Here is a 24,630-nt window from a genome sequence, read left to right as displayed (position 1 = left end):
ACAATCTCATTGTCTTAATTGATTATTGACGATTTAAGTCTTCAGGCAAGTCTTGATACCCAGGCAAGTCTTTATGTCTTGGAAGGCTTTTTTCTCCTCTCTCTATTTTATTTTATTTTTAAAAATATTTATTTTTTTAGTATATATACAGTGCTCTGCCTGCATGTACATCTATATGCCAGAGAGGGAATCAGATCACATTATAGATGGTTGTGAGCCCCCATGTGGTTGCTGGAACTCAGGTCCTCTGGAAGAGCAGTAAGTGTTCTTAACCACTGAACTGTCTTTCCAGCCTTCCTCTCTCTATTTTAACACCAGCGTGTCAGTGTCTCTAGTTACAATCATGTTGATGAACTGAATGCTTTATGGCATAGTCTTCCTACCCATGAGTAGGGAATACCATTTCACTTGAATCTTTTTACAAATGTCTTAAATATTATTTTGTTCATAAAGATGCACACATTTTCTGGACTTACTTATAAGTCTCTCATAGTTTTTGGCTTTACAGATGGTATTTTCACAGTGGCTTCTGCTTCTATACCATCTTCCTTAAACAATATTAGGTGATTGTTACTGGTATCTCTTATTAGACTAGTTTCAGTGATTCATCAGTAGATTCTGGTTTGATCTTGTGTGGGTACCACAGCTGCTCTGAGCTTTGCCATGTTCAGCAGGCAGCATTTCATACCACTCTCTCCCATCTTCCAGCTTTTATGCTTTTTTGCTCCCTCTTCTGTAATGTTCCATGGTTCTTGCCAGAGAGGGGGAGTGATGCAGAGGTCCCATGTATGGATGTGCACTTAAAGGCACCTGTTCACCCCATTTTGAGCAGTTACCGATTTCTGCGTTACCCACTAACTACTACAAAAAGAAACTTCTCTATCTGTGCCTGCAAGTCTTTAAGTTTTGTTTCTGTTTTTTTTGGGGGGGGGGCGGGGTTATGGTTTGAGATAGAGTTTCTCTGTGTAACCTTGGCTGTCTTGGATTCACTTTGTAGACCAGGCTGGTCTACAGAAATCTGCCTGCTTCTGTCTCCTCATGTGCTGGAATCAGGCCACCACAACCAGTTCTTTAAGTTCTTAAAACACCCCTCCGTGACGTACTTCCTCCAGCAAGGCCATACCTGCTAAGCCTGTCCAAACAGGCTCACAACTGGATACCCATCCAAACTACCTCTCCATGCCCTCCTGACAGATTTACAGTATCAAGAGTAAATTCTCTGCTGTGAAAAAATCAGAAAGCTGTTGGTAACTCTTATGCTGTTTATGCTGTTATTGTACCAGTGGACACCTCTTGCCTATTATGTTGATATTTTAGCAGTAGTGTTCAGCACTGGGTAAGATCATTTCTCCCTTAGTGTTCGGCATAACATTTTTCTGGCACTATGAAATCTATCCAGCAAGGAGAGAGGTTTTTCTGGTTAGTTCAAGATTGGTTTCTATGCCTACTGCAACCCAGAGTGTGTGGTATCTTCTCCAATAGGGGCTTATCATCTAGTTATGACAGGAAACCAAGAGCAAGAGTGATAGCTATGCTGTTTGGGGGGTACTTATGGAGCCTCTATGACCAGTAACTCAGAGAGATACAACCCATGCCTGCTTCTGAAGTGTTCATTGAAAAAGTCATGGCTTCTGGGAAAGTATTGTCCACCCATGAATGGGACCTCTGTTCAAACTCCTCTTTTTACAAATTAGTGGGATTTCATAAAGCTTCTCTACACATCCCTAGTTTGGGTTAATCCTCTCATCCCCTACTTTTCCCACTTTTGCTTCCCCATCCCACTTAAACCTTTAACCTCCTTCTGTATTCCTCATCCTGCTCTTTCATACCTCCAGCAGTCTATTGTCTTCTCTTATTTTACCTTTTACTTGGATTACGAGGTTGTAAGTTTCTACATATCTTTACCATACACAGATTGTTTTGTCTAACCCGCCTCCTGTCTCCTCTGTTCCCAACCCCCACCCTTCTCCCTGCTTGAGTGTGTCTGTCTTTATTCCCCAACCTCGCCTTCATTTTACCTATATGTTACTATCCTTACCTCCCTTAGTGTCTTCCCTTTCTTTAGCTAACTTTTAGAAAGGATCACAGGTGTAATGAGAGATTGCCAATGCTGGGAAGACAAATGTCCGTCTTGTTTTTACAGGGAAGCTCAGTGTTTCACCATTATGGATGATGTTTGCCAGAGATGTATTATATTTATCCCTTTGAGTTTATTTGTTTGTTTGTTTGTTTTTGGTTTTTCGAGACAGGGTTTCTCTGCATGACCTTGCCTGTCCTGGACTCACTTTGTAGACCAGGCTAACCTTGAACTCAAAGTGATCCTCCTGCCTCTGCCTCCCGAGTGCTGGGACTAAAGGTATGCGCCACCACACCTGGACTTATCCTTTTGAGTTAAAAAAAGCTCATTTCCTTAAGACACTGATGAAAATTTTTGTTATGCTAATTTTATCAAACTCTTTTTTTCTTCAATCTATTGGATTAATTTGTTTTTCTTACTTTTGATCTATAAATTTCATAAGGATACTAATGCATTTTTCTAACATTAGAGCAACTTATGTTTTCATATAAACATATTGGTCATAATGCATATGCATGATGTTTGGAGTACACTACCATTCCCTACATATGCCTTTTCTTCTTTTGGTGTACATGGTGATAATTGGCTTGGAATTTTCCTTTCTTGTATTCCTTTAATCTTGTTCTCATACTGAGGTTAAATGAACTTTATAAAATGATTTGAGCCTGTTCTAGTTTGTTTTCACTGCTGTGATGAGCACCATGACCAAAAGCAACTTGGAGAGGAAGGAGTTTACATATCCTGACTACAGTTCATCATTGAAGAAAGACAAAGGCAGACTGCAGGGAGGAAACTGGAGGCAGGAACTGAAGCAGAGACCATGGCAGAATGCTGCTTACTGGCTTGCTAAGCATGCTTCCTACCCACTCAGGGGTGACTGCCCTCAGTTCCTTACAGTAAGAATTTTTGGTTTCTTCAAAAACACAAAAATGAGTCAGGAGTGGTGGTGCATGCTTTTAATCCCACTACTTGGGAGGCAGAGACAGGCGGATCTCTGAGTTTGAGGCCAGCCTGGTCTACAAAGCGAGTCCAGGACAGCCAAGGCTACACAGAGAAACCCTGTCTCAAAAAACCAAAACTCAACCAACCAGCCAACCAAACAAATAAACAAATCCCAAAACAATAGAAAGCAAACAACTCCCCCCAAAATATTATGGGAATATGTTTTTGTTTTAATCCCAGGTGTGGGATATGGGGCCACTTCAGATTGTCTACAGCAGCTAGCTATGATTTGCCTTGTCTTCTAGTAGGGGTGTGATTTTGCCAGATGCAGATAGTTCTGCAAGTGTATGGCATTTGGAATTCTGGGGATTCTTGAGAGGGTATATAAATACAAGAGCCCTCAAGAGTGGCTGTGGCAGAAGTGGTGGCAGCAATGGTTGTGGCTGCTGTTGATTTCTAGCAGCTGTTTTCTGGTTTCTGGTGGCGGTTGTTGGCTGGTTTGTGGTTTGATGCTGTTCGTTAATTAGTTGTATACAAAGAAATGAGAAGAAATTAAATACTTGATTGTGAAGAACAACTTTGTCCAAAGGAACCGGATGCCCCTAGTTAGCAGGAAGTAGTCAAACAATAATGATGCTCGTTCCCCCTACTTTCCCTCTTTCTCTCCTACCTAATGTTGGGGGGTTGGAAAAGTGGAATAAAGATGGAAGAGAGTAAGGAACCCATAAAGTAGCAAACACCAGCAATAGTTCCTTTTTCCTAAATGACCCCAGTTTGTGTCAAGTAGACAAATAATTAACCAGCATAGAGCCTTACTTTTCCTTTTAAAAGTTCCAGTGGAGGGAGGGGCACCAACCTACCCACAAAACCTTCCACCCAAAATTTGTCCTGCCTGTAAGAAGTACAGGGATAAAGATAGGACAGAGATTGAGGGAATGGCTAACCGATGGCTAGCCCAATTTGAGACCTACCCATGGGAGAGAGCCAGCCCCTGACAATATTAATGATATTATGCTATCCTTGCAGACAGGACCCTAGCGTAATGTCTTCTGAGAGGCTTCATCTAGCAGTTGGTGGAAACAAAGGTAGAGACCCACAGCCAAACAATAGGTGGAGCTGGGGTGGTCTTGTGGAAGAATTGGGGAAAGGATTGAGGGAGCCAGAGGGTTCAAGGACACCATAAGAAGACTTACAGAGTAAACTACCCTGGGCCCATGGGGTCTCACAGAGACTGAACCACCAACCGAGAGCATACATGGACTGGGCCTAGGCCCCATACACATATGTAGCAAATGTGCAGCTTGGTCTTCATGTGCGTCCCCTAACAATTGGAGTGGGTTGGTGAGGGTGGGATAGTCTCTGACTCTGTTGCCTGTCGGCGCCGCACCGTCCAGTGGAAATAAGACACCAACAACCAGACTTCTTCTTGAGATCTTTACTCAGGATTAAGCTCAGTGGGAATGGCCCCGAAGAAGGGAAGGGCCAAGCTTAAGTACAACTCAAGGGCCAATCAGCTCATGCCAGGTGCCACCTCCTCATAGGTCCACGTCAGAGCAGGACTGCTCGTCATCAGATCACCAGTTACCCTTGCACAGCCTTTTGCCATATAAGGACTTGTTTATCTTAGAGAGCGCTCGCCGTCGGGATGGCGGAAGCCTGCGCCTTGTTAAGGTGCGCACCTCGCAGCTCTCCACAGTTGCCTGCCTTTGGATCCCTTTCCCATAGCTGGGCTGCCTTCTCTGGTCTCAGTGGGAGAGAATGTTCTTAGTTCTGCTGTGACTTGATGTAACAGGGTGGGTTGGTACCCATGGTGGCCTCCCCTTCTCTGAGGAGAACAGGAGGAGGGATGGAGGGAAGGGTGTGAGTGTGGGAATAGGAGGAGAGGAGGGGGCTTGATTAGGCTGTAAAGTGAATTAAAAAGTCTCTTGAAGAGGCTATATAAAATTAAAACTAGATGTTTATGGACATTTTTGACACATGAATCTTTATTTTACCTATAACCTCTAAAGTCAAGTGTAGAGGAAGAGACACAGAGAGGCTGACAATTCCAAAGCTGAATAATATGTCAGGATGAAAATAATTAGCATTAACAATTCTGCCTTCCTGCAGTGTTCACAATGTGCAACTAACGAGAGAGAAAAGAAAATAATTATGAATTGTTTGACTCAGCTCTGCTTGTGCAGATAGGAAAGGCAAAAAATTAAAAAAAACTTCAAACCTCCATTGAAAGAAAGAAAATCCTTCTCTACAGAAGACAAACAAGACAAACTAAAGCTGACTGCCTCCTCTCTCCAGGCGGCATCTGTAGCAGATTGGCACTCTCTGACACTCCTTAGATGGCTGTGTTGCCATAGACACGTGCTAGTACCCAAATTCCCTTCTCTTCACACATTTCACAAAATGAGCGTTGATTGAGAGCAAACACATTCATGAAAAAAAAATGCATACATAAAAGGGAGAAAAAGGACAGTGTGGTTTTCTTCCCCTCCTAACCCCACTCCTCCGGATCTTTCTCAGCCAATGAGAGGAGTAGCTTGCTGAATGGCGCATAGGTAAGTTTCCGCACTCATAAGTAGCGTATGCAAATTTGACTGAGCTGGCAATGCATGCCTTGAGAAGCTCTTCTGTTTTAAACTTATTTCTCATGTAACTATATCACCTTTGCTGCACTTTGTTGTACTCATCGTTTCACCATTAATTAGAGTAGAACCGCTGCTATTTTACACTATCTCCGTGACTTTCCAGGCAAGCCAATGACGTCAGTTCCGGCTTCAGGTTACCAAAGTGAATCTCCAGACTGGTAGTCTAGCTATGCTTCCCCCAAATCAACTGATTATCAACCATCTAACTAAAAATGCAATGTATCCATGCATACATAGAATGCGTTTGTCACTCTTTCCTCTTAGTTGGCCCTCTGACCACCCTCATCCTTACTGCTTGCCTTCCTCCCTTGAAGTAGAACTTCCGTTCTGCCTTCACTCACATACATCGCATTGCTCTTTCCCTCTCTCCTAGTCTCCTTAGAAATTGCTCGCGACAGGCTGAACTGTGTTCTCTCAAAGCTTATAGGCTGAGGCTCTACCTGACCGGTACCTCAGAATGTTACCTTGTGTGATTGACAAGAACGTTTGTAGAAGTAATTAAGTTAAAAAGGCCTCCGTCCAACCTACTGGTGCCCTTAGCAGAAGAGGAGATTGAAACAGAAGAACCTCCAGAGATGAACGTGCCATTTGCAGGCTGCGGACAGATGTCTCAGAGAAGCAAAGCTGCCAATGCCTTGACCTTGGGCTTTTGGCCCCAGGGGGTTTTAAACTTCTGCTTTGTAAGCTATCGAAGCCCTAGTATTTTGTGATGAAAGCCCCCAGGAAACAGGCTGGGGAGGTAAATTTCACACATCAATGAGACACATCCTAAGGATCCTCCAGTTTCATGAGCCACAAATTGAGGCTTTCAGAAAGGAAGTCTTCACAGAAACTGAAAGACAAAGATGGACGTTTAACTATAAATACTCTGTGAAAAGTCACTCTGTGAAAAGCGTCCACTAGCCTGGAAAAATAGCTCCCAATGAACCAAGCACTCAGTGGAATTACATTACTCCAAAGCCCTGGCAGAGATGCAGCCTATCTGCAAGTTAATACGTCATACACAGTTCTATATTTCTTTCCTGGGCCCTTTTCCAAGAGAAATTATTTAATTTGGGATTCATTTTTTGCATTCATATAAATGTTTAATAAGGTATCTTTTGAAACAGCAAATTCATAGGAAGGTTTCCTTGAGGTGCTTTTTAAAAAAGTTTTGTGGGCTGGAGAGATGGCTCAGAGGTTAAGAGCACTGGTTGTTCTTTCAAAGGTCCTGAGTTCAATTCCCAGCAACCACATGGTACCTCACAACCATCTATAGTGAGATCCTGTGCCCTCTTCCAGCTCACATGCAGGCAGTATACTATATAAATAATAAATAAACAAACCTTTAAAAAAATAAAAAATTTTTGTATTTTAATTGTGAGACTTATTGACGTGAAGTTCTTGTAACATAATTAGCCAGTGCAGGGTGAACAACTCAGTGGCATTAGTTACACTCGCAGTCTGTGTGGCCAATACCTCAATCTGATTGCAAAACAGTTCTATTTCTCCAAAGGAAAAGCCCTTACTATGGAGCAGTGTCTGCTGTCTTCCTTTGACCCCTGGTTCCAAGCTGTCTGTGTTCTCTCTACAGACTCACCTGAATAGGTCACAAAAGCTGCTTGTCTCCTGGCAATGGCCTTATTCCATAGCCTAGTATTTTCAGGATTCACTCATGTTACAGTCTCCACTGAATAGTGCCTCGCTGCATGTTCCTCCAAGCCTTCCTCATACATGCTTTCCCTTATATTGAAAATAGATCTTTTCCCTCACATTCTATACCCTCATTATAGTTTCCCCTTCCTTTACTCCTCCCAATTCCTTCTCAGCCCTCCCATCCAGATCTACTTTTCTGCCTCTCCTTAGAAAACAAACAAACTTTCTAAGGGATAATAATAAAAATATGGTAAAAATAAAATATAATAAGATAACACAAAAACTAACACTGCAGAGTTGGACATGACAAGTAAACAGAAGGAGAAAAGTCCAAGAGAAGGCACAAGAACCAGAGACTCACTCATTCCCACACGCAGGAGTTCCCAAGAAACCCACTGCACTGGAGGTCATTCTATATATGCAGAGGACCAGCTGCAGACCTGTGCAGGCCGTGTGCATGCTGCCTCCGTCCCTGTGAGTTCATATGAGCTGTGATCCTGTTGATTTGGAGGGCATTGTTTTCTTGGTGTTTCCCATCCTCTCTGGCTTTTATACTATTTCTGCCTCCTCTTCCTTGGGGGTTCTCTGAGCCTCAAGGGGAGAGATAAGATAAAGACATCCCACTTAGGGCTAAATGTTCCAAGGTTCCTCACTCTCTCTGTAATGCCTGGAAGCTTCTTTGATGATGGCTGAGCGAGGCACTGGTCTAAGCAATAGCAGAATGCCCTAGGAGTCACTTTATTGCTGTGGGGTTTTGTTTGGTTTTGTTGTTTATAGAACAGCAGTATTTGGGTTTTGCCCTACGACCCTGGCCTATCTATTCTGTAGTTCTTCATCACCAAAGCAGTACCTTGTATGGGTTCCATCTCATGGAGTGGGCCTGAAGTCAAACCAGATTTTGGTTGGCTACTCCTACAAGTTTGTGACACCATTGCTCTTGCATACCTTCTAGGTAGGACACCATTGTATACCAAAGGGTTTGTGGCTGGCTTATGTTTCTCTTTTGGTAACGTGCAGGGTACCTTCCTGTACCAAAGATGTTAGACCATAGAGGTGAAGTCTTTATGTAGGCACAAGCTCAACTTCTCCATGTTCAATGAATTGTATAGATATTGCCTTCAGCAATGGACCTTTCTGTCAGTTTGTGGAGAGCAACCTATAGTCTTGGCCAAAGCCTGGGTCATTTGGGGACTTTTATGGCTACTTCTTTGGCCCACAACTCCATTGGATGTAACATATTTCCAGTACAGGAAGCTTCATTTGGTGACAAAAGATGGGTAGGTAGGACTTGGACCCCTGTTATTTGATGATTTCATTTAGATTGCCTTCACATATGTATATAAACTTTCTACTGTATTAGGTTTCCACACTACCCCTCAAATGGTCCTTAATTGCAGCTGTCTCCCCTCTACATATTCCCCCTTTCCTCTCACCCCCTGCCTTGATCCTTTCATTCTAGCCCCCCCATCTATCCATAACTATCTATTCTATTTCCCTTTCATAACGAGATCTACCTGTACCCACTTGTCCCTTACTTTATACCTAACCTCTGTGGTTCTGTAACTTGTTTATCATTGTGGGTCTGTAGCTTGGTTATCATTGACTTCACAGCTAAGATCCACATATAAGTGAATACATAGCATATTTGTCTTTTGGGGTCTGGGATACCTTACTCAGGATGATTTATTTTCTAGGTCCATTCATTTACTTGGAGTGGATTTTTAAAAAGTTTTTTTAAAAAAAAATCCACTCTTCTGTTCAGGGACATCTAGGTTGTTTCCGTTTTCTGGTTCCTGTAAATAAAACAGTAATGAACATGGTTGTGGTAAGGTGAAGCATCCTTTGGATATGTGCCCAAGAGTAGATTTTGAGGTATATAAATTTCCACCTACTGAGGCACTGCCACACTAATTTCCATAGTGGATTGTGGTGGTTTGAATAGACTTGGCCCCTACAGATTCATATGTTTGAATGCATGGCCCATAGGGAGTGGCACTATTAGGAGCTATGGCCTTGTTGGACGAGGTATGGCCTTATTGGAGGAGGTATGGCCTTGTTAGAGAAAGTGTGTCGCTGTGGAGGCAGGCCTTTGAGGTGATATATATGCTCAAGCTCTGCCCACTGTAGAATTCCAGTCTTCTCCTTGTTGCCTGAAGATCAAGATGTAGAACTGTTGTGGTTAATTTATCAGTATGGCCTAATACTGTTTATTATCAGGCCTATAATTATTATTACAACAGTATTTTCTAACCTGCTAGCAGTCAGTCAAGACACACACACACACACACACACACACACACACACACACACACACACACACTATATTTTAAAATAGTCTTAGTTAACCTGGGGTAGGGCAGATATTAATCCCCTAATCTACATCCCATATTGTGGCAGGTATGGGATACCTGCCCCAATCCCATGTCATCTGCTTCTAATAATTTCTATTGAGCTACCTCCCATCTATAATCCCAAATTCTTGCTAATTATCATCATCTGGACCAAATCTCCATCCACACGGGCATGTGCTTTCCTCTAACCCTTGGCGAAGCCTTGTTATTCTCCTCCTCTCCCAAGTCTCTTTCTTTCCCAAGATTCTTTCTCTCTCCCAAAGCCTAGGAGCCTTAGCCACATCTATCCTATTTGCCATGCCCAGGTGTGATGGCCCTTTATTGGCAAAACCGGAAGTTCCTGAGGCAAGGCTACATAGCAACCTTGGGGTACAGAGACAATAGGCAGTAATTAGCAAAGTATATCAGACCAACCTTCAACATAGAACTCTCAGCTCCTCTAACACCATGTCTGCCTGCCTGCTGCCATGCTTTCCGCCATGATGATAATGGATTAAACCTCTGAAACTGTAAGCCAGCCCCAATTAAATGTTTCCTTTTATAATAGTTGCTTTGGTCATGATGTCTCTTCACAGCAATGGAAATCCTAACTAAGATGTGGATGTACACATTTGCACTCCCATCAGCAATGGATGAGTGTTTGCCTTACTCTGTATCTTCATCAGCATGACTTGTTTTATTGGTCTTATCCATTCTGATGGGTATAAGATAAAACCCCAAAGTTTTTAGATTTGCATTTCCCTGATGGTTAAGGATGCTGAACATTCCTTTAAGTGCTTCTCAGCCATTTGAGTGTCCTCCTTTGAGATTTCTGTTTAGATCTGTTCCTCGCTTTTAATTGGGTTATTTGTTTTCTTGACTTGGGTTCTTTATATATTTTGGCTATTAGCCCTGTAATGCATATATAGCTGGCAAAAATCTCTTCCAGTTCTGTAGGCTGCTGTTTTGTCTGAATAATAGTGTCTTTTGTTTGGCAGAAGCTTTTCAGTTTCATGAGGTCCCATTTACTAACTATTGATCTTAGTCCTGCTAATAATATTCTGTTCAGAAAGTCTTTTCCTGTTCAGGTTCAGTGTGTCTGGTTTTCTGTTGATGTCTTTGATCCACTTGGACTTAAATTTTGTGCAGAGTGATAAGTATGGATCTATGGGTATTCTTCTACATGTGGCCATTCAGTTACACTACACCATTTGTGGAATATGGTGTATTTTTTCCCCAGTGTTTCTGTTGTCTTTATCAAAATTAGATGTCCACACAAAATTAGGTGTATGGATTTATGTCTGCATCTTCAATAGATTTCACTGATCAATGTGTTTGTTTTTGTGCCAGTAGTATGCTCTGTAATACAAGTTGAAATTGGGGATAGTGGTACTTCCTACAGTATTTTCTCATTTAGGATTGTTTTTTAGCTATCCTAGGTTTTGTGTGTTTCAGTATAAAGCTGAAAAATAGTCCTTGAAAGATATGTGAAGAATTACTTTGGAATTTTGATGAGGATTGCAATGAATCTGTAGATTGCTTTTGGTCTAGTGGCCATATTTACTATACTAATTCTGCTGATCCAGGAGCATGGGTGATCTTTCCATTTTCTGACATTTTCTTTCTTCAATGTGTTGAAGTGTTTATAATACATTTGCTTGGTTAGACCTACCCCAAGATATTTTATATTATTTGAGGCTACTATGAAAGGTGTTGTTTCCCTGATTTCTCTCTCAGTCTATTTGTTTTTGTATATAGAAGGGCTACTGCTTTTTGTGAGATAATTTTGTATCCAACTACTTTGTTGAATAAGGTTGATTTTTAGTGTCACTTATATATACTATCATATCACCTACAAATAAAGATATTTGACTTCTTCCTCTCCTATTTGTATCTCCTCCATCTCCTTCAGTTGTCTTATTGCTTTAGCTGAGACTTCAAGACTTATACTGAATGGGTATGGAGATCGTGAACAGCCTTGTCTTGTTCCTGGTTTTAGTGGAATTGCTTTGAGTTTCTTTCCACGTAAGTTGATGTTGGCTACCAGCTTTCTTTATGATGGTGAAATATGCCCCTTGTGTCCCTGATCTCTCCAGGACTTTATCATTAAGGAGTGTTGAACTTTTGCCAAAGGCCTTTTCTGCATCTAATGAGATAAACATGTGGTTTTGTCTTTCCGTTTCTTTGTATGGTAGATTGCATTTATCGATTTATGTATGTTGAATCATTTCTACATCTTTGGGATGAAGCTTACTTGATCACGGTGGATGATCTTTTTGATGTGCTCTTGGTTTTGGTTTGCAAGTATTTTATTAAGAATGTTTGCATCAGCTGGGTGTGGTGGCGCACGCCTCTAATCTCAGCACTCTGGGAGGCAGAGGCAAGCAACTCTGTGAGTTTAAGGCCAGCCTGGTCTACAAATCCAGAACAGCCAACGCTACACAGAGAAATTCTTTTATGTTCATGAGGGAAACTGGTTTGTAATTCACTTTATTTGATGTGTCTGTATGTGGTTTGGGTATCATGGTGACTGTGGCCACATAAAATGAGTTGGACAATGTTCTGTTTCTATTTTGTGGGATGATTTGAGGGAAGTTGGCATAAACTCTTCTTGAAAAGTCTAGTAGAACTCTGCATCAACCCATCTGGCCTTGGGCTTTTCGGTTGGGAGATGTGCTGGCTGGTTTTATGTTAATTTGATATACACTAGAGTTATCTGAATGAAGGGAACCTCAGTTGAGAACATGTATCCATAAAACCCAGCTGTAGGTCATTTTCTTAATTAGTGACTGATGAAGGCAGACCCAGCCCATTGTGGGTGGTGCATTCTTGGGCTGGTGGCCCTGGATTCTATAAAACAAACAAAAAAAGCAAGCAAACAAACAAAAATCAGGCTGAGTAAGCCATGGAAAGCAACCCCATAAACAGCACCCTTCCATGGTCTCTGCATCAGCTTCTGCCTCCAGGTTCCTGCCCTGCTTGGGTTTCTGTCCTGACTTACTTCCATAATGAACAGTGGTACAGAAGTGTAAGCCAAATAAATCCTTTCCTCCCCAACTTGCTTATTAGTCATGTTGCTTTGTTGCAGCAATAGAAACCCTAACTAAGACAGGAGACTTTAATGGCTGCTTCAATTTCACTAGTGATTATAGGTCTGTTTAAATTGCTTGTCGGCCCTTGATTTGACATTGGTAAGTGATATGTATCAAGGAAATAATCCACTTCTTTCAGATTTTTCAATTTGGTGGAGTATAAATTTTTTAAAAATATACTTAAGATTTTCTGGATTTCTTTGGTGTCTGTTGTTATGTCCCCCTGTTAGTTTCTAATTTTGTTAATTTGGATTTCTCTCTCTCTCTGCCTTTTAGTTAATTTGGATAAGGGTTTGTCAATCTTATTGTTTATTCATTCTTTATATTGTTTCTATTTTATTGATTTCACCCTTGGGTTTGATTGTTTCTTCTCATCTACTCCTTTAGGTATGACTTCTTCTTTTTGTTCTAGAGCTTTCAGGTATGCTTTTGAGTTATTAATACTTGTCTTCCCAATATTTTAGGTAGGTATTTAGTGCTTTAAACTTGTCTCTTAGAACTGCCTTCATTATGTCCTCTAAATTTTGGTATTTTGTGTAGTCATTTTCATTCAATTCTAGAAAGTCTTTAATTTCTTTACCTATTTTTCATGCAGTAGTGAGTTATTCAGTTTCCACTAGTTGTTTGTAAGCTTTTTGTTGTTGATTTCCAGGCTTAATCTGTGGTGGTCAGATAGGATACAGGGTGTTACCTCTCTCTCTCTCTCTCTCTCTCTCTCTCTCTCTCTCTCTCTCTCTCTCTCTCTCTCTCTCTCTTGCTTTGTGTCCAAGTATGTGGCCAATTTTGGAGAAAGTTCTATGAGGTGCTGAGAATAAAGTGTATTCTTTTGTGTCTGGCTGCAATTTCCTGTAAATATCTGTTAGGCCCATCTGGTTTATAAGATCAGTTAGCTTAGTGCCAGCATTTTTCTGTTTAGTTTTTGTTTGGATGATCCATCTACTGGTGGGTAGGGTATTAAAACCTCCCACTATCAGGGTGTGAGGGTCAATATGCAATTTGAGCTGCAGCAGTGTTTCTTTTATGAGCTTGGGTGCCCCTTGTGAACAGATGTTAAGAATAATATGTCTTCTTGGTGGAGTTTTTCTTTGAGTATGTAGTGTCCTTTCCTATTTCTTCTGATTAGTTTTTGTTTGAGTTTATTTTGTCAGATATTAAAATGACACCACCACCTTGCTTCTTAGGTCCATTTGCTTAGAATATATTTTTCCATCCTTTTTGCCCTAGGTAATGGCTATCTTTGATGCTACAATTTATTTCTTGGATGAAGCAGGATGGGACCTGTTTTTTGCATCCATTCTATTAGTCTGTATCTTTTTATTGGGGAATTAAGACCATTGATGATGAGAGATATCAATGAACAGCGTTTGTTAATTCCTGTTATGTTTTTGTTGTTTGGGTTGTTTGCGTGTGTGTGTGTGTGTGTGTGTGTGTGTGTGTGTGTGTGTGTGTGTATTTGTGTGTGTGTGTGTGTTTCCTTGGGTATAGTTTACTTTTTTAGGTTAGAGTTTTCCTTCTAGTGCCTTCTGTATGGCTGTGTTTGTAGATAGATACTGCTTAAATTTAGCTTTTAATCATTGAGTGACTTATTTTCTCCATCTATGGTGGTTGAAAGTTTTGCTGGGTATAGTAGTGTTTTATTGTGTGCTTAGGGAACTTTCTTTTCTGGTCCGATCCTTTTGGTGTTCTGTCTGTTTCTTGTACCTAGAGAGGCATCTCTTTTTTTAGGTTAGAAAAAAATTTCTTCTATGATTTCATTGAACATATTTTCTATGCTATTGAACTGGGTTCCTTTCCTTTCCTCTATTCCTATTTTCCTAGATTTTGGTCTCTTCATAATGTTCTAAATTTCTTGGATGTTTTGTGCCACAAGTTTTTAAGATTTAGCCTTTTATTTGACCAATGCATCTATTTCTTCTATCACATCTTCAGTGACTGAGATTCTTTTTACTATTGTATTTTGTTGTCGAGGCTTGCCTCTGTGGTTCTTTTCTGAGTTCCTAAATTTTTCACTTCCAGGTTTCTCTCAGTTTGGGTTTTCTTTATTGATTCTATTTTCATGTTCACGTCTTGAACCATTTTATTAATTTCCTTTCAATGTCTGTGTTTTTATATATTTTTAAAAGGCATTCATTAATTTCCCCTTTAACGATCTCTATCATATTCATAAAGACTGTTTTAAGGTCCTTTTCTTGTGTTTCAACTATGTTGGAATATGCAGAGCCTGGTGTGATAGGGTTGCTGGGTTCTATTGGAAACATATTGTCCTGGGTGTTACTGATTATGTTTTCCCTGTGTAGCCCTGGCTATTCTGGAGTTCAGAGATCCTCCTAACTCTGCCTCTCGAGTGCTGGGACTAAAGGCGTGCATCACCACTGCCCTGCCACATTTGCGTCTTCCTACAACATCAGAATGTATTGGATAACAGTAAATTCACAGGATACAGTGGTTTCAACGGCAGTAATTCTGTCATATATACTTTTCTTGGTAAATTTGGCCAAGGTAAACAGGCTTCTTTACTTTTAATTAGTAGAGTTATTTGTTTGTTTGTTTGTTTTTAATGAGAGACTATCTCGGCTCTTGGTGAACCTCACTTGGAAAACTGAGGTGCCTGATGGTCATGGACATGGAAAGAACCCCGAGCCAGTGGCTTCCATGCTCATTGTGTCATGCCCAGGAAGAATGAGGAAACATGGACAGTGAGCAGACAACCACAGATTTATTAAGGGGGATGAGAAAACTTCCTGAGAGTGGCAGGGGTTCCAGGGGAGCTTGACTCATGGTCTTATGGGTCCATGGCATGAACTCTATGGAGATTGTGGTAATTCTTTCTGGAGCCAGCCAGTTTTGAGGACACCATGGGCTGAGCCAGTAAGGAGTCCATATGCCTTATGCAAGCTCCCTTGGCTCAGCCAGAGAGCTGCTTATTCATTCAGGGGTGTGGCTGACTGTGCTATGTGACTAGCCCACAGGACACCGTAGAGCCTATCTCAGTATTAACTCTCAGGTGACAGACTACACATGCCACAGCAAGTCTATCTGTCTAAGTTATGGAGTAGCTGTAAAAAGGTAAAGTAGCAAGGAGTTTCAAGGAGACCTAAGAAGCCAATGCTGGAATGGAGCTGGAGAAGCTGTGATGGCTGATGGTTGTGAGTCGAGCTCTGTGAGCCACAAGTTTGGAAGCAAAGGAATAGAGTTGAGTTCTATGTCAAGTGGCAGGATGGCCCAATGGGAAGGAAGGAATAAGTGTATGTGTGGCAGATCCAGAAGGTGCAAAGAGTAGGACCGGAAGAAAGAAATTTGAGTACTCTGTGTCACCAGCACCAACCAAGTTGAGTTGAAGCTCCAGGGATAGTTGGGAGTACTTTGCCTTTTAGTTCTTGATACATATACTGAGTGGTGAGTTGACAGGTCAGTGTGGGCTGTTGCCATCTTGTGGATAAGTGTTCACCTCTGTAAGGGGTCCAGGTGAGGGATTTATGTCTCTCCTTCTTCCAGTGTGTTCAAGAAGTTCTAGGCCTGGTTTCCCTAGTATGACTTTAAAATGATTTTCATTTTTAAATTATGTGAATGCATGTGGCTATGTTACCTGTGTGGGTATGTCCACATGAGTGCAGATGCCCACAGAGGCCTGGGTCATCAGATCTTCTTGTAGTTGGAGTTACAGGTAGCTTGAGGAGGGTGTTGGGAACCAAATTTAGGTCCTTTACAAGAGCAGAATGTGCTCTTGGCCATTGAGTCAGCTCTCTACTCCCTCTCCTTATATGATTTTTTATATGATTTTAATATTGCAATGTACTCTTTAAAAAAGATTTTATTTATTTATTATGTATACAGTGTTCTGCCTTCATGTACACCTGCACTCCAGAAGAGGGCACCAGATCTCATTATAGATTTTTGTTAGCCACCAAGTAGTTGCTGGGAATTAAACTCAGGATCTCTGAAAGTACAGCCAGTGCTCTTAACCCCTGAGCCATCTCTCCAGCCTTGCAGTGTACCCTCACAGTTACAATTCACCTTGATAAAATTATAGGGCAACACTCCACGGTGTCACCTCTTACCTATGTCTGTGTCTTCATCTCTGGTGTTTCTCTCCAAGTAGATATTTCTGCCTTTTCACCACACCAATGTAGCTGACTACTATGAGAGTCCTCTGTCCCTTACATCTGCAATCAGGGTACAAACACCCTAGACCCCTTCTGCTATGAGCAGGGCAGGACCCAGCTTTTCCATACCACCTCATAGAGGTCAGAGGCTGTCTCACTGCTGTCATATCCTATAGGTCATGGATTAATCAGGACTCACTCTGTATCCAAAGAAAAAAGTGGCCCCTGTCATGTAGACTAAGACATGTATTTTGGGGTTATGATTTCTGCGGTGAAACACCATGACCAAAGAAACTTCTGGAAGAAAGGGTTTCTTTTGCTTATACTTCCACAGCACTGTTCCTCATTGAAGGAAGTCAGCACAGGAACTCAAATGGCAGGAGCTGATGCAGAGGCCATGGAGGGGTGCCGCTGACTGACTTGCTCCCCTGATCTGCTCAGACTGCCTTCATTCTTTCTTTCTTTCTTTCTTTCTTTCTTTCTTTCTTTCTTTCTTTCTTTCTTTCTTTCTTTCTTTCTTTGAGACAGGGTTTCTCTGTGTAGCCTTGCCTGTCCTGGACTTGCTTTGTAGAGCAGGCTGGCCTCAAACTCACAGCGATCCACCTGCCTCTGCCTCTGCCTCCCAAGTGCTGGGATTAAAGATGTGAGCCACCATGTCCAGCCAGTCTGCTTTCCTATAGAACCCAGGAGGAGCCCAGGGATGACACAACCCACCATGGGCTGGGCCCTCCTCCATCAATCATGAATTAAGAACACTTACACCTGGCTTTTATGGAGGCAGTTTCTCAATTGAGGTCCTCCCCATTTAGATAACTCTAGCTTGTGTCAAGTTGACATAAAACTAGGCAAGGACAGCATGCCCATTTCAACACCATGGTTTGGCCATATAATATAGTCCCATGTTATCTATGCCTTCTTTCTCATGGTGCAGGATGTTCCCCTGGAGTAGACGCCTTGCTCTGTCTGGTGGGACTGAAACTTCTTCCTTCAGACTTGCCACTATACTATTTGATGCAGCATTAATAAATTGTCCCAAAACCCTTTTCCTCAAGCTCCCTTCCTAGTTTACATTTGTGAAATGGAAAGGGGTTATTTGCCTTACATATCCTGGTCACAGTCCACCATGGGGGGAAACCCAGGCTGGAAGCTGGATGTGGGAACAGAAGCAGAGGTTATGGAAGAACACTGCCCACTGCCTTGCTCTCCATCGCCGGGTCCAGCCTCAGGCAGGGTTGTCTGCTGAAGAAGGGCAGATACAAGAACGGTGAGGGAGGAGTGAGTCGGGCATGTGGATTGGGTGCAGTCAAAGTGCTTCCTTGTTTACACAGAATGTTAGTGGGCACAGAGCGATGCGTGTTGTTCCGAAACATAGATCATATCATTTTTTTTTGTCCCTGGACACGTGTTTTAACTTCCTTTTGGTCATAAGTTTAGTCATCAGTGATACACTGTGACAGAACAGAATTACTATTTTTTTTTCAACCACTTTCCCTCATTAACCCCACAAGTCAACTTTTAGCAGTCTTGTAGTTTCAAGGACACATTTTGACAAAGTGTGATCTCAGGCTGGCAGTTCTTGTGGTTTTAAGGGCACTAGACAGGAAATCTCCAAGCCAGCCTAGGCAGGCTGTGTATTATCAACTTTTAATAGTTAGAATGCTAATTGTCATTAGGCCCAAGAAAATCTTCAGGCCAAAATTACCACAGTTATTATTCATTTCTGGCATAATACAACATTTATATTTTATATTTTTGTATAGTTTATTTATTATGTGTAATTTTGGTATTTTTTATTTGTTTCTTGGTCATACACCATAGTGACCCTATATAATTTTATCATTTATCCAGAGCACCTTTGTCCATCATTTTAAGGAAGAGGCTTTTAATTTTGCTCTGCTGACAACTTCTCTAGATTACTGGATCTTGTTTACCTTCTTAAATTTACTTTATTCTGATTATCTTGTTCCTGAGTAAGTGCAGGGGCAGATGTGGTAAGAGCATCTCTGAGTCAGGGCCTCAGTAGGATGTCTCTGGCATCTTTATTTGTGTCACAACCTCCAGGGCCAGGAATACTTTTAAGTAGGGCCAGATAAGGATATCTCCCTAAAAGCAGGAGGGACAGTACGGTCAGGCCATTCCTGGGGAAACTTAGAAGTAGCATTCCTGGGAGAGGGAATAAATGATTCTTAAGAAAACTCCCATCAATGTGCTATACCCAAGTTGTACAAATAATAAAAGACCCACCCCCCCCAAGCATGCCACATGCAGAGATCAAGGCCAAAAAGTGGGAGACTGCATCATAGTGATTGCACCACTCAGCTTTGCTTTGCTGGAGCTTTGTCAAGCAGCTGTGCTGGCTTTATGCCTTTCACTGTTCCCACTAGACATGGCTGTGCCATTCTCTGGCTCACTTAGCTTGATGTTTTCATAGAACCCAGAACCACCTGCCCAGGAGTAGCACCATTCACAGTGGACTGGGTCCTCCCTTACCAATCATTAATTGAGAAAATGCTCTACAGATATGCCCACAGGCCAATCTGATGGACACATTTCTCTGTTGAGATTCCCTTTTTGTGAAATAACTTTAACTTGCGTCAAGCGTTTAAAAAAAAAGAAGCAGAACACCTCCTCTGCCTTTTCTCTGCTCCAAATCTGAAGGTTACCCTCTCACCTTACAGCTTTGACTATTTCTTCTCTGTCTAGGGTTTCTTTTACTAGCTGACCTAAAATCTTCAGGGCTGGTTTTGTAGACTCTGACCTCATGCGTGGGAGTTGAGTGTGCTTCCTGGAGGCTCACGGTCTTTCAAACCTCTGCTACTTGCTCTATCAGAGCTTGTTCCTTGAATCATCTAATGAAAGCTGTGCATCAACACGTTGCTGTGAGTGCCCATATGCCTTGTGGAGGTTTGAATGAGAATAATGACTCCTAAAGGCTCATATGTTTGACTGATTGCTCCTCAGTTAGTGGAACTGTTTGGGAGGGATTAGGAGGTGTGGCCTAGTTGGAAGAGGCGTGTCACTAGGGGTGGGCTTTGAGATTTAAAAAGCTCATAACTCTCCCAGTTGGCATTCTCTTCTCCTCTCTCTCTCTCTCTCTCTCTCTCTCTCTCTCTCTCTCTCTCTCTCGGGTAAGCTTTCAGATATTGCTCCAGTGTCGTGTTTCACTTGTATGCCTGGTGTCCACATAAGTAAGAAGAAGGGAATTGGATGTACAGATGGTTGTGAGTTGCCAAGTGCTTGCTATGAACTGAAACAGAATCCTCTGGGAGAGCAGCCAGTGCTCTTAATCACTGGCCCAGCTCCCCAGTACCAAATTATACAGAGTTGAAATCAAGTTAAACAAACTTGTTTCCTCAACCACATCCTTTCTTTATGGCAAAAGAAAAATCTTCAAAATCCTTTTGTCTAGCCTTCTGCAACACAGGACATTATTATCACAGTCAGCACCCTGTGGAACAGAGCTGCCGACCATCTCACTGCTGTCCCACTGTAGCTTAGCACTCACACATCACCATGTTCCTATCCCTCTACACACGTGACTCTACTCAACCTCTGTGAGATTATCCGGTTCTAGAGTCTACATGTCAGGGAAATTGTACAGTAGTTGTCACTCTGTGCCTGGCTCACTTCACTTACCAGAGTCATTTTCCGTTACTGTAAGTTACAGGGTTCTACTCTGCATTCAGTCTACAGTAGTCTTTTACTTCCTGGGAGGATGTGCACACACAAAGAGGATGTGCGCACACAAAGAGGATGTGCGCACACAAAGAGGATGTGTGCACACAAAGAGGATGTGCACACACAAAGAGGATGTGCACACACAAAGAGGATGTGCGCACACAAAGAGGATGTGCGCACACAAAGAGGATGTGCACACACAAAGAGGATGTGCACACAAAAGAGGATGTGTACACACAAAGAGGTTGTGCACACACAAAGAGGATGTGCACACACAAAGAGGATGTGCACACACAAAGAGGTTGTACGCACACAAAGAGGATGTGCGCACACAAAGAGGATGTGCGCACACAAAGAGGATGTGCGCACACAAAGAGGATGTGCGCACACAAAGAGGATGTGCGCACACAAAGAGGATGTGCACACACAAAGAGGATGTGCACACACAAAGAGGATGTGCACACACAAAGAGGATGTGCACACACAAAGAGGATGTGCACACACAAAGAGGATGTGCACACACAAAGAGGATGTGCACACACAAAGAGGATGTGCACACACAAAGAGGATGTGCATACACAAAGAGGATGTGTACACACAAAGAGGATGTGCACACACAAAGAGGATGTGCACACACAAAGAGGATGTGCACATACAAACTGGATGTGCAAGCGAATGGGTGGGCAGGAGTTAGGACAGCTTCTGACTCTACAGTTTCTTAATCTCCAGGGCAATGCCCAGAAGGCCAGAGTTCTGAGACACGACTACACTTTGTAGGCTTAGGCTTTTCCTTCTCAGAGGCCCAAACTGTGAAGTCAGCACATAGAAATGCATCGCCAAGGATATAGCATTCTTCAAAGCTACAGCCAAGGTTTTCTCCCCGATCACAGCATGAAATGTCGAAAAGGAAATCACCTAAGCTTGGGAACACCTAGAGAAATTGGCACAAACATGGAAAAGGTTATAAAAAGCACAGAAGCAAGCGATTTAGAATCAGACGAGGAAGTAAAATGGGAGTGATAAATATAGAAAGTGAAATGTAGTCACTAGAATTCCAAGTTGTTCACTGACTTATGTTTTTGCTCATCAAATGTTTATCAGGAGCCTGCTCTGTGCCGTGTGCTATGCTGCGTCATGGTGATACATGTTAGTCTAACTTATTTGTTCCCCCCCCCCATTTTAAACATATATTTCTGCCTTTTCCAAGTTTGCATATTTTGATTTTATAGTAAGTGGAGGTCACAGTTTCAAGTATGTGGGTTTGGGTCTGTATATTATCAGCCTTTTGCTGCTATAAAATAATTGGTTTAACCTAAAATAAGGTAAGGTTGATTTTTGGCTCAAAGATACAGAGGTTTCAGCTTGGTCCATTGCTGTAGGTCTCAAAGTCTCTGTTACTGTCCAGTGCCATCAAATTATGCAGTTCCATGAAGTGCATTAGTTCACTGTTTAAGTCAGAGCTCTCATGATCCAATTCTGTCTCCACCTTCTGGGGGCTAACATCAAAACCACGAGCCATTGCAGGGCACAGCACTTCATATCTAAAGCATAATGCTCGGCTGCCCTCAACCATCATAAAGAGATGCTTTCAAAGCATTGCATGGCATTCACGGAACTAATCAGTGAATTCATTTCTCTCTTTAATCATAACAGTCTGGCTGCTAAATGTTCCACGTTGTTCAAAAGTCAGACCAGGAGGCTTCTGGAGCTGTTCGCAGCAGCATCTACAACAAGCGACTCTGGAAATCTGTGACCCTCCTCTGCACCCCTAGCCAGGGGCAGGAAGAAGACTGAAGACTGGTGAATTGAACTCTGTAAGAGCCTTTCTGCCATGGTCACTGTTGCCACCTGTCTCCAGCACAGAACAGTGTAGCTTCGAAGAACAGGAGCCCCAGGAAGTCGGCACTCCATGAATGAACCAAGTTCTCAATGTTGGTGGGGCTAGCACGAATAAGGCTCTGCATTCAATCCCCAGCAGCACATGGTGACTCATGCATGCAACTTAGAAGTTCAAGGCCATCTTCAGCTATGTAGCAAGTTCGAGGCTAGCCTGGGCTGCATGAGAACCTGTCTTTTCTTTCTTTTTAAAGTTAAAAATAGATATTTTTTCATACTATATATTCTGATTACAGTTTTCCCTTCCCCCACTTCCCTCAGATCCTTCCCTCCTCCCTCCCACCCAAATCTACATCCTTTTTTCCCTCTCACATTAGAAAATAAGCAAGCATCTAAAGGAAAAGAAAGAGAAAAATATGATAAAAACAAACAAACACACAGAAAAAAAAAAAGAGCCAAAGAAAAAGCACAAGAAACATATGTAGGTGCAGAAATACAGAAACCCCATATAGACACAAAATCAGAGATCATAATATATAAACAAAAGACCTGTAGTGTTAAAAAAAATGCCCAGACAAAACATATGAGACACTGCCCTCCGCCCCCTGCAATTACATTTGAGTTAGTTTTGTGTTGGCCATCTATGCTGGGCAGGAGGCCTGTCCTTAACTGTGTTTTGTTTCCCAACAAGATTCCATTGGAGAAAACTAATTTTTCCTTTATGATCATATATCAATTGGAGCTAGCTTAGGTTAGGATGGAGGCTTATGTCCCTTCCCCTCTTAGCCCTGGGACACCCCCTCACCTCCCCCCCCCAATCTGGCTTAGTGTAGCCAGGCCTGTGAAGGCCCTGTGCATGCTGCCATAGACTGTATAAGTTCATTGGTGCATCAGTCCTGTTGTATCTAGAAAGCCTTTTCCCTGTGATGTGCTCCACCCACCCTGGCTTTTACCTGTCTTCCTCCTCTTCTGCAGAGTTCTCTGAGGCCTGAAGGAAGGGGGTTGATGGACACATTCTACTTAGAACTGAGTGTTCCAAGGTCTCTCACTCTGCACACTTTCCAGTTGTGAGTCTATATTTGGAGAACCTAACTTTTATTTTTATTTTTTTTAAATTAAATGTCCTTTGAATAGGAGAAAATGTAATCTTCCTAGATTTGTAATCAGATGACTTTAATAGCTCTTCTGGTTAATTGGATGATTCTAGATTGCCTTTGGTATACTAAAGACCCAACGCTCAATAAAAGGAGACAACAATTTGAGTTCTCGGATAATTTCATTTCTGGGAAGTAGCCTTCGATGCTTCCATGGTTACACTCAAAGCAAACACAAGCACCTATTTAGTCCACACTCTGGTTTAATTACAGATTCTTCTTGATTATGACTTAAATTTTGACTTACATAAGACTATTTGAATTCCAGCTGGGTATACTTGGGAGCTATTATTTTAGGAAACATTTCAGCATATCAGACATTTTACTAATTAAGAAAGGCTGCCACATAGAGTAAGCACAAAGAATGTTTTCCAGTACCGGCAATGGTAAGTGAATGTCATCTTTCGTTTGTTGGCTGTTTGACTATCGGACCCGGAATCTCGCCATGTACCTAGGCTGGCCCGGAACGTGAGACTGCTCTGCATCAAATCCTCTTCCCCGAGTGCTGGGGTTACAGGTGGACCCCATCAGATCTAGCTTACTTGCCAATTTCTGCTGCTTGGCTTGCCTGTCATGGCACACTGAACCGGAGGAGTCTGAGGCTGAGCCTGAATTGTGTAGGGAAGGTGGCAAGCACAAGAAATCATTAATGCATTCTTGCTTGACCGAGGCAGGTAGGGGCCACACACTTTTCACATTTTCTACCCTTGATTCCTAAACTATAAGGGAAGATGGGAAGGGGCTCTTTACTGAACAGAGACTAAATGCTGCCAAGGTCTCTCAACCAGGGGGAGTTTGTGGACACATCAACTCCATCCTGAGGGATACTCCTTTGTTAATCTGTCTGGCAAATGGCTGAAGTGGAATTGTTGAGGAGTTTGGTTCCTTGCCAAAAAGATAAATGTCTTGTAGTTCATGAAGTTACTCTTAGGTTTTCTGAGCCTGGAAAGAAGTTGCATAAGCCGGACAGAGCAGCATTGGCTGTAGCTCAAGGGGAGAGCACTTGCCTCGCATGTGCAAAGCCTCAGGTTGAATCCCCAGGATAAGAAGAAAGAAACCCTGGTGGGGTAAAACAGCCCAGGAGTTGGTACTAAAGACCCATGGTTTAGCAATCATTTATCACAGTACTCCTCTCTAGGAC

At 42.2% G+C, this 24,630-nt stretch overlaps 1 long non-coding RNA gene across 1 annotated transcript in view; it reads left to right on the top strand.

The window, feature by feature from the left end:
* The window catches only part of LOC311604781, a 34,369-nt gene extending 10,777 nt beyond the window's left edge, over nt 1-23,592 (top strand). Inside the window, exon 2 of the long non-coding RNA XR_014781675.1 lies at nt 22,153-23,592. This is a non-coding gene — a long non-coding RNA (uncharacterized lncRNA). The remainder of the gene's footprint in view (nt 1-22,152) is intronic.
* Nucleotides 23,593-24,630: the final 1,038 nt, after the last annotated feature.

This window comes from Acomys minous (genome assembly GCF_964271855.1).
Source record: "Acomys minous genome assembly, chromosome: 9".
Lineage (NCBI taxonomy): Eukaryota > Metazoa > Chordata > Mammalia > Rodentia > Muridae > Acomys > Acomys minous.
Note: the sequence above shows the minus strand (reverse complement) of the source record. Positions and strands in the feature narration are given on the sequence as shown.